The sequence below is a fragment of the Quercus suber genome, unplaced genomic scaffold, assembly GCF_002906115.3.
Source record: "Quercus suber isolate HL8 unplaced genomic scaffold, Cork oak 2.0 scaffold_65, whole genome shotgun sequence".
In the NCBI taxonomy this organism is placed as follows: Eukaryota; Viridiplantae; Streptophyta; class Magnoliopsida; order Fagales; family Fagaceae; genus Quercus; species Quercus suber.
This window is the reverse complement of record NW_027069530.1, coordinates 1,639,350-1,652,675: the sequence shown is the minus strand read 5'-3', so window position 1 is coordinate 1,652,675 and position 13,326 is coordinate 1,639,350. Positions and strand designations below refer to the sequence as shown.

The 13,326-nt window shown below is 40.9% G+C and overlaps 1 pseudogene; it reads left to right on the top strand.

The window, feature by feature from the left end:
- Nucleotides 1–7,435, top strand: part of LOC111987010 (vacuolar-processing enzyme alpha-isozyme-like) — a 75,003-nt pseudogene extending 67,568 nt beyond the window's left edge.
- The last annotated feature ends 5,891 nt before the right edge of the window (nucleotides 7,436–13,326 follow it).

Below are 13,326 nucleotides of genomic sequence, written 5' to 3'. Positions count from 1 at the left end.
CAGAGATAGTGGAGATCCCTTCCGATGATCTAGCCCACACCACTGAGGAAGTAGCTGCTCTCGCCGTACCCCCGCAGACTATCCCCTCAGGCCAGGGCTCGGAGGGGTCAGGGGCTGCCTCTGTCCAACCGAAGCAAGAGGAGTAGGCTCCCTGGCATTTCGGCTCGTCCTGCTTTCACGTTGTTATTTCATTTTGTTTTACTTCTCTTCTATGTACTGTGGCTCCTGCCATGCAATTTTTACGAACTCATCGTTGTAATGCGAATTTGATTTCCCTTTACTTGAATTGCTCATTTGTGTACACGCTGCCTGCTTTTCCTTTCTTCCTTAGATATGTATGACTTTAGCTTGAATTCCATGTTGGTCAGTTGCGCCAGTAACAATGATAAGGAGAGAGAACGTATGCATGGGCACCTCTCTCGCCTCTCAAGGGCCCTATGGGGCTTGGTTCTCTCCTAACTTGGGATGTTTTGTAGTTAGCCTCCCTATAGGCCTGAGTCCGAGGGCTATGCGATGCCTCTGTTCTGTTCGGCTCAACGGTCTGATTGAGCAGTTAGTTTCCCCATAGGCCTGAGTCCGAGGACCATGCAGTGCCTTGGTTCTGTCTAACGCTTTGATTTCTCTGTAAGTATCTAGTTTCTCCACAGGTTTGAGTCCGAGGACCATGCAATACATTGGTTCTGTCTAGTACCTAGGTATAGAGGAGCGAGTAGTTTCCCCATAAGCCTGAGTCCGAGGACCATGCAGTGCCCTGGTTCTGTCTAACGCTTTCATTTCTCTGTAAGTATCTAGTTTCCCCATAGGCTTGAGTCCGAGGACCATGCAATACCTTAGTTCGGTCTAGTACCCAGGTATAGAGGAGCGAGTAGTTTCCCCATAGGCCAGAGTCCAAGGACCATGCAGTGCCTTGGTTCTGTCTAACGCTTTCATTTCCCTGTAAGTATCTAGTTTTCCCATAGGTTTGAGTCTGAGGACCATGCAATACCTTGGTTCTGTCTAGTACCCAGGTATAGATGAGCGAGTAGTTTCCTCATAGGCCTGAGTCCGAGGACCATGCAGTGCCTTGGTTCTGTCTAACGCTTTCATTTCTCTGTAAGTATCTAGTTTTCCCATAGGTTTAAGTTCGAGGACCATGCAATACCTTGGTTCTGTCTAGTACCCAGGTATAGAGGAGCGAGTAGTTTCCCCATAGACCTGAGTCCGAGGACCATGCAGTACCCTGGTTCTGTCTAACGCTTTCATTTCCCAGTAAGTATCTAGTTTTCCCATAGGTTTGAGTCCGAGGACCATGCAATAGCTTGGTTCTGTCTAGTAACCAAGTATAGAGGAACGAGTAGTTTCCCCATAGGCCTGAGTCCGAGGACCATGCAGTGCCTTGGTTCTGTCTAACGCTTTCATTTCTCTGTAAGTATCTAGTTTTCCCATAGGTTTGAGTCCGAGGACCATGCAATACCTTGGTTCTGTCTAGNAGCGGTCCCAATGATCATATTTTCATCTACTACACTGATCATAGGGGCCCTGGTGTTCTTGGTTAGTGGAATTTCTATGAATATTCTTCTTATAAAAAATTTGTTCATTGCTTCCACGGGAGAGTCCATATATTATAAAGTTTAAATTATTAGAAAATGATGATTTTAATTTATATAATAATGGATATTTCAAGTCAATTAAATATATATAAATTCCAAAAAATTACATAGGTAGAACTGTAGAAGTCTCAATAAGCCTCAGAATTTCTTGAGAAGTGCAACCAGATGTAGTTCAACAATAACTCCAAGAACGCAAATGTTCTCAACTATTTTCATAAACAATTAACATGTTTTATTGTGATTAGTATATCATAAAAATGGAGTCAATGATGAAACCAGGGAAAATAGATGTTACTCCAATTACAACATGCTATTTCAAGCTTGTCAACTTTTAAGAAAGAGTTGTGAAAAGTGGAGAATTTATGTTGCTTTGAAAATGTAAGATTTGATCACATGATAATTTTAAAATCTCTTTTTCATATTGTCATTTTTAAGGGATGCCTCCCCCTCCTTTTCTCTATGCTCATGATTTGAGCAACGTTTTGAAGAAGAAGAACTCTACTAGGACCAATAAAAGCTTGGTATGTTATTAATTGAAGAAAAAAATATCATGTGTCCTATTTTTAGTGTTACACATGCATCACTCATTTCCTTTAGGCACATCACTCTTTGGCAGGATGTTAACTTTTAGAAAAAATACTTGTGAACTTGTAGGTCTTTTATCTTGAAGCTTGTGATTCTGGAAGCAACTTTGATGGCCTTCTTCCAAAAGGTATGAATATCTATGCAACTACATCAACAAAACCAGACGAGCTTGATTGGGCAACTTATTGCCCTGGAGATCCTCAAAATCCTCCCCCCCAAAGAATATCACACATGTTTGGGTGACTTGTATTGTGTGGCTTGGATGGAAGACAGGTAAGCGCAATAAATGCATTAATTTGTAACAATCATGTTAGTCATATGAGACCAAAAAAAAAAAAACAGCTTGCAAATTTCAGGTTCACTTTGGGTTGATTATCTTAATTTTATCACTTCTGTTTAGGTGTTTTATTAGGCAGAACAAAAATTATTTGTATACACTGTTTTGTTTTTTTGCTCTTGAATGAAGTGTACACCTTGATAGTGTTCAATTTCTATATACTTGTTCGTGCGAGTTCTAACAATATGAGTTTGTAAGCAGTGACATACACAATCCGCAAACAGAAACTTTGGAACAACAGTACGAATTGGTAAGAACCAACTGCAATATATTGTTATTAAAATTATAAGGTCAATAAATTCTAGTTCAAGTGACACTTCCTCTTTGCTTAATAATAGAATGAAAAGTAATGTGAGTTTGTGACCCATCTGCATGATTAGATCAAATGGATTTTATCTCTCTTCTTGTAGAAAGAACATGTCAAAATCACGATAAATTATTTTTCATATCTTGCAAACTTCCTTCATGTCAACAATGGATACAAATATAAGGATAAAATATGAATAAAGGATAATTCTTGTTAATTTGAACCATGAAATTGTTCAATTCAAATACAAAAGATTAATTTGTACATTTTAGTAGTTGTCTATCATATCAAAAGTGTTCAGATATTGTTTGTGCTCATATTAATTGTTGATAGCATTTTATGATTTCAATATGTTGGCATTCACAGATTAAAGTGAGGACATTAAATAACAACTTAGATTGTAGCTCTCATGTCATGCAATATGATGATATAGGTCTTAGCCAAGCCAATCCCTCTTTTTATATTGGTGCAAATAGTACCGACACTTTTGTGGATCAATCTGAAGACTACTTGTGGTCACCTTCACAAACTATCAACCAACGAGATGCTGATCTCGTCCATTTTTGGGATAAGGTTTATTCTCTAACTCTTTTAATTTCTCGTTGAATTTTTCTTGAATAATGTTAAGAATACTAAAAATTTTACTACATACGTCTTACACACAATACAAAAAAAACAAAAATGATGCTAAGAATACTACAAATTTTACTACATTAACTTTCAAATTATTGGAACCGTAACATTACTCCCTCACAACAATATACAAGGAGCTCTTGATTGAAAGGAACATAATTAAGCCACTAGATATAGGCTTTTCTTTATTGATGTGAAATACCCATGCTCAAACTTTTCTTTCTAAATTTTTTCATACAGTCCCGAAAGCTCTTCAAGGAAAGTTGAAGCACGGAAGTAGTTTGTTGAAGCAATGTCACACACTACAAGAAATCTATACTATTGCGGCGGGTGCAGAAACTGCCGCTATATGTCCCATATTGCGGTGTTTTTTTGGGATCGCCGCTGTACATTGGATCTATTGCAGCATTTTTTGGGACCGCCGCAATAGTTCTAATCTTTTGCGGCGCACTACAACAGCGATACATAGAACTGCCACAATATGTGTGTTTTAGTGGCGTTTACATAGATATAATGGCGCTCCAGAGAACCTGCCACTATAAATATGCATTTATGGGGATAATATAGCGGCGGTATCAAAAACCGCCGCAATATTTAAGTTTTAGCGGCACTTTTCCTTAGTTATACCGGCGGGTTTGTGATCGCCGCAATAGACCTTTGAATTGCCCATAACTAGTTCAATTTTTTTCCCTTCCCCCCCTCCCCCCTCCCCCCTCCCCCACCACCTAATCTATCAATTTAGACTCTAACCTTTTCATTTCTCATCCAATTGTATCCCTCTAAAAAAAAACACACACACACACTCTCTCTCTCTCTCTCTCTCTCTCTCTCTCTCTCTCTCAAATTAAAATCTCACATCATTGATCTCAATACCCAAATATCGATCTTCCCACCACCAACATGCATTCTCACTCTTCAACCCTAGATTGGGCCTCTCTCTATTAGCACTCACCACCACCACTAGATGATTGAAGCCCCCAATCATCAATATTTGAATATTAATTTCACCAAATCTAGTGCATATGTGTTGTGTATCTATATGACTATATATATTCTCTCAATCTGATCATCCAATTGGTTTCAAATTTCACCAACATTAATATGTCACCATACTCTTCAATCCTAATGATCAAGATTTGAATATGAATTTCACCAAGCCTAGTGGTATTAGGACCATCTATTAAGTTTGATCGGGTTTGACCAACTTTGACTAAACTTTGACCACACATTTTTCTAAATCCAATCGTTTAATTGTGACCATAATTTACTAGAATTAACCTTTCATTATACTCCTCAAATCTAACGGTTAGATTTAAATCTAAGTATGGCACATGATGGACATGTGCTGTGTACTTGTATAGTTATGTTTACTCAATCTAACTATCCAATTGGTCTTAAATTTCACCAATACCAATATGTCACCATACTCTTCAATCCTATTGATCAATATTTGAATATGAATTTCACCAAGTCTAGTGTTATAGGGACCATATATTAAGTTTGATCGGGTTTGACCAACTTTGACTAAACTTTGACCGTGCATTTCTCTAAATCCAACCGTTTGATTGTGACCATAATTTACCAGAATTGACCTTCAATTACACTCTTCAAATCAAAGGTTAGATTTCAAATCTAAGTATGGTGCGTGATGGACATGTGCTGTGTACTTGTATGGTTATATTCTCTCAATCTGACCATCCAATTAGTCATATTATTATTTTTTTTTAAGTAAATGTAGTTAGTCACAAATTAAAATTCTTACATAAATTTAATAATAGCTATGATCATTTTTTTTTTAATTTTTAATAAGATAGAACTGTTGAAACTAAAAAAATGTGCCATAAAAAGTGTTATAGGTACATACACCTACACAGCAACACAAATAGAAGTGACACTAATGTTGTGGACTAAATAATAAGATGAGACCAAAAAGTATTATATATATGTATGTATGTATGTATAAATAAATAAAAAAGGAGTCCACATGAGGCTAAAAAGCCACCTAACCTGCCATTACCTATAAGAAAGGATTGAAAAGAGAAAAATAAGGAGCTAAAGGAAAACTAGTCTGCCATTATCCCAAAAAAAAGAGGGAGATAAAGGCTGAAAAGAAGGCCATGGCAGGAACAAAAATTGAATTAAAAAAGAAGAAGATATCACGTGAGCTACCTTGTACCTATGAAAAGAAAATTCTAGAAACAAAACATCCAAAAGGCTGAAGAGTGGGTGATGGCATGAGCACGAAAAAAACGATAATGGTCCGTGAAAATTGCCCATTAAACAGTCAGTTGAGGAACAAAAAAGCTGGGAACAGTTTCTCAAACTTCTCAATAAAGAGCCTTCAGCAAGCAAAGAAAAAAGAAGAAGAAGAAGAAGAAGAAGAGAGACATAGACAATAGAGAGCAACAAGCAAAGGAGGAATACACAGCATTAGGTGGGGATTTTATCAGTCCCTTTCTTCTTTAAATCTCTTCCTCTTCCTCTTCTTCAAATCTGAATTTTTGTTTGGTAAAACTAATAGGGTTGGGTTTCATGAGGAGTTCCTAACTCTTTAATGAAGCTTTATACAAGAGTCCCTGACTCTTAAATCCTATTTGAAAATTACCAAATAAAAATTCTCTCAAGTTTTGGTGCAATGTTTTATCAAATAAAGTCCTCTATACGAAAGTAATGGAGTCCTTGACTCTAACTTATAATTGGAGTCCTTGACTCTACCCCTAATAAATGGAATCCTTGACTCTACCAAATTAATGGAGTCCTTGACTCTAACAAATTAATTGTGACTAATTCTTTGGGATTATTGATTTTTTAAACAAGATTGGAGTTAATAATTCACAAAATAAAATGACCATATAAAAATTGATTTGAGGAAATTTTCCAATTCCCAGTTCCTAAAACATGTTCATAAAGAATAAAGTTGCTTCAAAGGAACCTCAATCCAAATATCATTAAAATTCCTATAAGGAAACAAATGAAAGAAAAGGGAAAATTGTTTGGACATTCGACCATTCAAAAAGAGAATCCTTGATTCAATTTCCATTAAACAAGGTCCTTAATTTGATCCTTTAGATTAAAACCAATTATCTCATCCCTCCAAAAGCAAAACTAAGTTGATGCTTAATTAAATACAAAGTATTTGACTTAAATGTCCATCATTTAATTGGGCAAATCAATTTGAGATTTTAAATCTAAAACTTCAAATTAAGAACTACGAAGTGGCTTGATCCCGCCAAGGGTACGTAGGCAACCTAAACAATTATTAGGTGCAGCCACAAATAAATAAAAACACATATCTCTTAAACATAAAAATAAATAAATTCATGCACAAAGACAACATGGTTGGAATCAAAAGGCCTTCCCTTGAAACAAGGGATTGTAATTAAGAGATACATTATCTTGAATGGGCACTACTCACATCAATAAAACTCATATGCCAAAGGGTCTATGAGTGAAATTATGTTTGACGAATTTGACTAATTTGAAAATATTTGTAAACATAATTTAACAATATTTGTTAACATTTGTTGATGATGTTTGTTAAACATAAGTTGACAATGTTGTTAAACATAATCTTACAATTATTGTTAAACATTGGTTAACAATTTTCATCAACATAATTTTTGGCACGCCCAGTGGGACTCATTCTCCTTTTCATCTCCAACTATGTTTCTTATACATCAATTTTTTTGTTGTAAATAGGTCTACCAATGGCTCCCAAGTGACTATTTACTTCACAAGCTTCCCACAACTGCACAAGGAGCAAATGGTTGTCACATGACATTCACCCTTGGTCCCACTTCCATCAAGCTAGAGGTACCAAATGATGAACATGTGACCAACATCCAAGTTTCGTCAACTTCAAAGACTTTGAAGAAGAGGAGAACAAGGAAAGGTGCTAAAGCTAAGAAGTCCCAAACCGAAGGTTCTAATGTGAATGACCCTAACACCATGAGTATGGCCCCAAGGCTTCTCCCATTCAAATAATGATTGGCTCCATCCCAATANACAAACTATCCTACGTTTTATTAAAAAAAAAAAAAAAAATACCCCAAACACCCCCTTTTTTTTCTTTTTTTCAAATTCAAAGTTTAAAAACAGTACAAGTTTTAGATAACTTCACATTTAAAAACTCAAGTAAAATATGCTAAAATTTCGGATAAAACTACCACTCTCCCACAATCACAAGTTAACAAAAAAAATTTAATTGTAGTATAGATTTTTTAAAAAAATTTTAATTGTTCAAAATTCTTTCTTATTCCTTAACTAGCCACCGATATTGCCAACAAAAAAACAGTTAACAATTGGATAAGATAAACTACACTGAACTTTCGCTTTAAAAAAAATCCGCCTACAAATTCTCACAAACACAACTTCAAACTTCCACTCATTATCATTAAGTAGTTATAATGTTCTCCCTCCATCCCTATCCTCCATAGCAACAACTATTTTTGTATGTAGCCTCTGTAATGAACGTTGTTTTATGTTTTTAGGATAAAAGTTTGCAATCAACGGGTAGGGGACGTGAAGTCCATGCTACAAATGATATGCCAGCATTTTGAAGTCCCTCCATGTTGACAACCCGGCTGCTAAAGCTCATTATGGAGTCTACATTCCTAACAAAGCAACATCATCTCTAAAGGTAATTATTTCATATTGTCTGGATCTAAATATATGTTAGAATGTATTGTGGGAGTTGGATTTGGGAAGTGCCTTCCTAAGTTTAGTAAGCCTAGAGTCACATGTTTAATTTTTTAGTGCATTTTGTGTAAGAGATCAAAAAAATATTAAAATTTACCAAAAAATAGAAGAACCTCTACACACGCACGTGAGTGTGTGCTCAGAGGCTAGTTTCTTTTAAATATGTATAGTTTAATTTTGACCTAACATCCCACCTACCCCTTGGGACTTGATTATCTGCTTCACTGAGTTGTACATTATTGCCAACTATCCACTTGCTAACATTATCCAACACTAAATTGTCATGAAATCTTCCAAAATTTAATTTGTGATATTATGCTTCCTAGTATGTGTATAGCTGGATTGAGATAAGTAAATAGAATAAGATATTTACAAATTACAACCATAATATGGTGGCAATTTGTGTTTGTAGGTCATATTTATGTAGTGTTGAGTTAGAGGTATTTGACTATATTGGTCAACTCTAATATCACTAATTTAATAGTTGTGTCAAAACACCTCAATTTTACCACAATTCTTATTAAAAAATTAAATTAACACAATTTGTTCATTAGGTAGGTTGGCACAATACAACCCACATAACACACTAATAAACTTTTTTTTTTTTTTTTTGGAGAAACCACTTAATAAACATTTTATACTCGGTTAACACACACAATCCATTTCAATATATTTAATAAACATATTTTATTGGGTTTACAATTGACATGGACTAAGCCTCTTTCAACTCATTTAGAAAAATATGTCCAAAAACGATGAACATTTTTTAATATTTTGTTAACACATAATAGTATGTATAACGTAACTAAAAGTTCTTATTTTAACATAACTAGTCGCTAACTCGTGCGATGCACGGGATAGTTAAATAAAAGGACAATTAACCAACATCACGTTAAGGTAAAAGAATTAGTGAGAGACTGATTTGCCCACCAAGAATTTAAAAGAAAAAAAGATTGATATAATAAAATCTAAGAAATTTAGAAATAGAAAATTTGGTTAATAATATGCATATTATAGAAAGATTTTTATAAAATGTTAATACCATATATATATGCTTATATTGTCAATGTCTCACTGCACTGAAACCTACAAAGTAATTTACAATTCTTAAATTAATAAAGCAAAATTCTCAAAAGTTATTGTAGGGTCAATTTTCTTGTAGCCTAAGCCCAAAAGAGATTGGTTATAGGCCCAACGAACCCAGAACAATAAATTTGTAGAGAGTGGGTTGAAGGTTTAGGCGCCGACCGGCGTCTTAGAAGCCTGAACATCTTTTTCTCTTATTGAAGAAACACTTGGAACAATTTACAACTAGGAGATGCTCCTCGGCCTAAGGCCGAGGAGGCTTTTCTCCTCCCTTTTCTCCAAAAACCCCAAAAAGCCCCACCACTACATTTTGCTTGTCTCTCTTATATACTACTCTCTTCCTCTTCCTGTTGATCGTTCGTTGGCTTCTCCTCTGGCTGCCTGTCCCATCAGAGGTCGTATCCATGCTCAAGTGGTTCACCCTGATCGATGTAGCCCTGCCCGGGGGTTGCATCCCCATTAATGCGGCCAGAAGGGTTAGGTGAACGTATTAAGTGCTGAGGTGACAACTGGCTCTGGGTCTGTCCCCCCCCCCTATAGTTATCCTTAGTATGCCGAGGATGAGGGGATCCTCGGCGCGGATCCAAAGAAGGGTTTGCTCCGCAAATTGGCCTTGGGTAGTCATCCCTCCTTGGACTGGGCCATTTGGGCCTGACTTGGAGTGGGCCGTGGCTGTACGATTTCCTGGCCCCACAATAGCCCCTCAAAATCTTGCTGCATGCATCCTTGGGCGGGGAGGAGGATTTTGACATCCTCGGCCTCATCCCTCCCCCACCCCTCGTTAGTGCTGGGGCCCATTCACCTGCCAAGGGCACGTCGCTGACGCTTCGGAGCACGTAACGTGTCCATCATTAAATCCAGGCGGCTCTGTGCTCCCCACGTCCAAGGAGGAGTTATCCATCCAACGGTGGAGATTCGTCTGGCATTTATGAGCGGGAAAACCCGCATGGCTCCTCGATCTGGGGTATAAATACACGTACGAACCGCTTCTTCCTGTTCCTCATTTGTAATCGAGGATATTCGTGCGCCCTTCCCGAGTTCAAACACCCCCTTACTAGCACCTCCAGCACAAAAACCTGTCCGAGGAGCCCTTTCTCTTTCCTGTAAGTCGCTCTCTCTTTGGCCCCTCTTTCTTGTTACCCTTTTTTTTGCTTCGCCTGTTCTTTCTTAGTTCTTTTAGGCGTCTACTGAGATGGGTAGGTTTAAGAAATACGTTGATACTGAGGAGGCGATGGAGAAATTCATCACCGACTATAAAATTCCCGGCAATGTGAATCTGAGACATTGTGAGGATGGGGAGTGGCGCATATACAGGCAGGAGGGCGAGGTGGTAATTCCCGTAGTCGCCTTCCTTGAAGGGGGGATGACGATCCCCATGGGGCCGGTGATGAGGGATTACCTCATGCACTTTCGGTTGGCCCCTACCCAGTGTGGGATAAATGTCTTTAGGATTCTGGGCTGTGTGGACGCCCTGAACGAGAAGATGGGGCTGAGGCTGACCCACTATGACGTGAACTGGTGTTACAATCTTCAGCTTCTTAAGGGCCATTCGTATTACCTGAAAACGAGCGACGACAGGGTGCGGCTCATTCAGTGCCTCCCCGAGTCCAGCAAGGGGTTCTATGAGGATTTTCTCATTGTGTCGGGGGAATGGCATGATGGCCTTCACTGCCCAACAACAGAGGGCACACCAGGTGGGGCAGTGGGGGACAGATAGGGTTTCAAGCTCTCGTCACTTTTCTTCACCCCCCCTTTCTTTTTTACTAACGTCCTGGTACTTTCTGTTTGCAGACCCGCACGCCTTCCAGCGTCACTTCCATCTGATCAACCGAGCAGACTTGCAAAAGGTGTTGAGGGTGCCGGTGTACATAAACGAGGACGACAACCAGGTTAGGGCCGCCCACATAATTTTGGGTTATACATCTACCCAGAAATCATTCCCGGTTCCGAAGCACGTCATCCTCGCCAACGATCCTCGGCTCCAGAGGATTACTGTGACCAAGGACGGATTTTCGTTCCTCGAGGGGCCCTCCGACCAGGAAACTGTCACATTAGCCGTCCCCTCCTCTTCCCAACTGTTTGCCGAGGCTGCCGAGGGAGCTCCAGAGGGGGAAGGGGACGCGTTTGAAGTTTTCGCTCATCTTGATCAGTCCGAGGATCCTCCCGGGGACTTGGGTGATCCCAATTTGAGCGAAGCAGACCTCCTTGTTTCAGAAACCCCTCATCGGCCGTCAATGGGTTGTAAGAGGAAACCCACCACCAAGTTGTTGGACCTGCTTGAGGGCCAGCCGGGGGAGTCCCAACAGAAAACTCCTACTCCTCCTTCGAAGGCTAAGTCGACTTCCGCTCGGCAGAAGCTTCCTTCTTCTCCTTCTCAGACGCGCTCACCCTCTGTGTCCGTGCCTGTTAGTTCTAAGAAGAAGAAGGATAAGGGTAAAAGGATCGTGGGGGATAGGACGGTGTCCTCACAGGAGGAGGATACTGCTCTGTGGCCATCCAAGCAGCTTAAGATAGGCGGAAGGAGTCCGGATAGGCAGGTCGCCGACACCACCTCGTCTGGGGCTGACGCCTGGCTCCCAGCCCCGATGCTCCGCGGGGAGCCATTGAGGGATAACGCCTCTCTTAGGGATTTCAACGAGGGCGAGGGTACGCGCGTGGCAGACGCATTGGAGAGGAGCTTGCTGCTCCCAGCGGACATGGCTGAGCTTGACTCGTTGACGAGCGAGCAGGTCTTTCTCAGCCTTAAGCGATATGTGGGGATGGTAGGGGCTATAACCTCAATTCTTTTCCCACTCTTTTTCTTTTATGGGGCTCATCGCACATTGGTCATTTTGACAGGCCGTCCAAGCTATCTTTGCGTTGGAGGGGGCGGCAAACGACCAGAAGGAGGTCCTTAAAAAGGAGCGCGACTGGCGATACCAGGCCACCAATACTCATGAAAAATTCTGAAGCTGACCTCGTCAAGGCTCGACAGGCTCTGAAGGAGGTGACCAGTGAGCGAGATAATGCGTTGTCTGGTCTTAAGGGCGCCTAGACCCAGGCCACGGAGCAGACGACGCACCTACTCGAGGCAGAGGAGCAATTGCGGATCGCGAGGGATCTGATTACTGACCTGCGGGCTGACGTGGCAAAGGCCGAGGGGAATCAGAGGGCAGCGGAGTGGGCCAGGGACCAGGCCCTACGGGCCAAGGACGAGGCTGATCATGGCAAGGAGATGGCTGAGCGAGCCAAGGAGGAGGCCGAGGTCGCAGCCTACGCTGAGAGGGTGGCTGCAATAGAGGCCGACTACAAGGCTCAAGTCCCTGGAGTGTGTAGGCGATATTGTTCCCAGGTCTGGGCCGAGGCCCTCAAACAAGCTGGGGTGGAGGCTGCGTCCGACTTGTGGAAGGCGAAGAACGTGTATTATCCTCCCGCTATCCGTGAGGCCGCCCCTGAGGACCCTGAGGTTGGGGAGATTACTGAAGAAGTGCGGGCAGCTAAACTGGGGAAGCATTCGAGTGAGGAGGTACCCCCAGAGATAGTGGAGATCCCTTCCGATGATCCAGCCCCCACCACTGAGGAAGTAGCTGCTCTCGCCGTACCCCCGCAGACTATCCCTTCAGGCCAGGGCTCGGAGGGGTAAGGGGTTGCCTTTGTCCAACCGGAGCAAGAGGAGTAGGCTCCCCGGCGTCTCGGCTCGTCCTACTTTCACGTTGTTATTTTATTTTGTTATACATTCCTTCTATGTACTATGGCTCTTGCCATGCAATTTTTACGAACTCATCGTTGTAATGCGAATTTGCTTTCCCTTTACTTGAATTGCTTATTTGTGTACACGCTGCCTGCTTTTCCTTTCTTCCTTAGATCTGTATGACTTTAGCTTGAATTGCATGTTGGTCAGTTGCGCCAGTAACGATGATAAGGAGAGAGAACGTGTGCATGGGCACCTCTCTCGCATCTCAAAGGCCCCATGGGGCTTGGTCCTCTCCTAACTTGGGATGTTTTGTAGTTGGCCTCCCTGTAGGCCTGAGTCCGAGGGCCATACGACGCCCCTGTTCTGTTCGGCGCAACGGTCAGATTGAGCGGTTAGTTTCCCCATAGGCCTGAGTCCG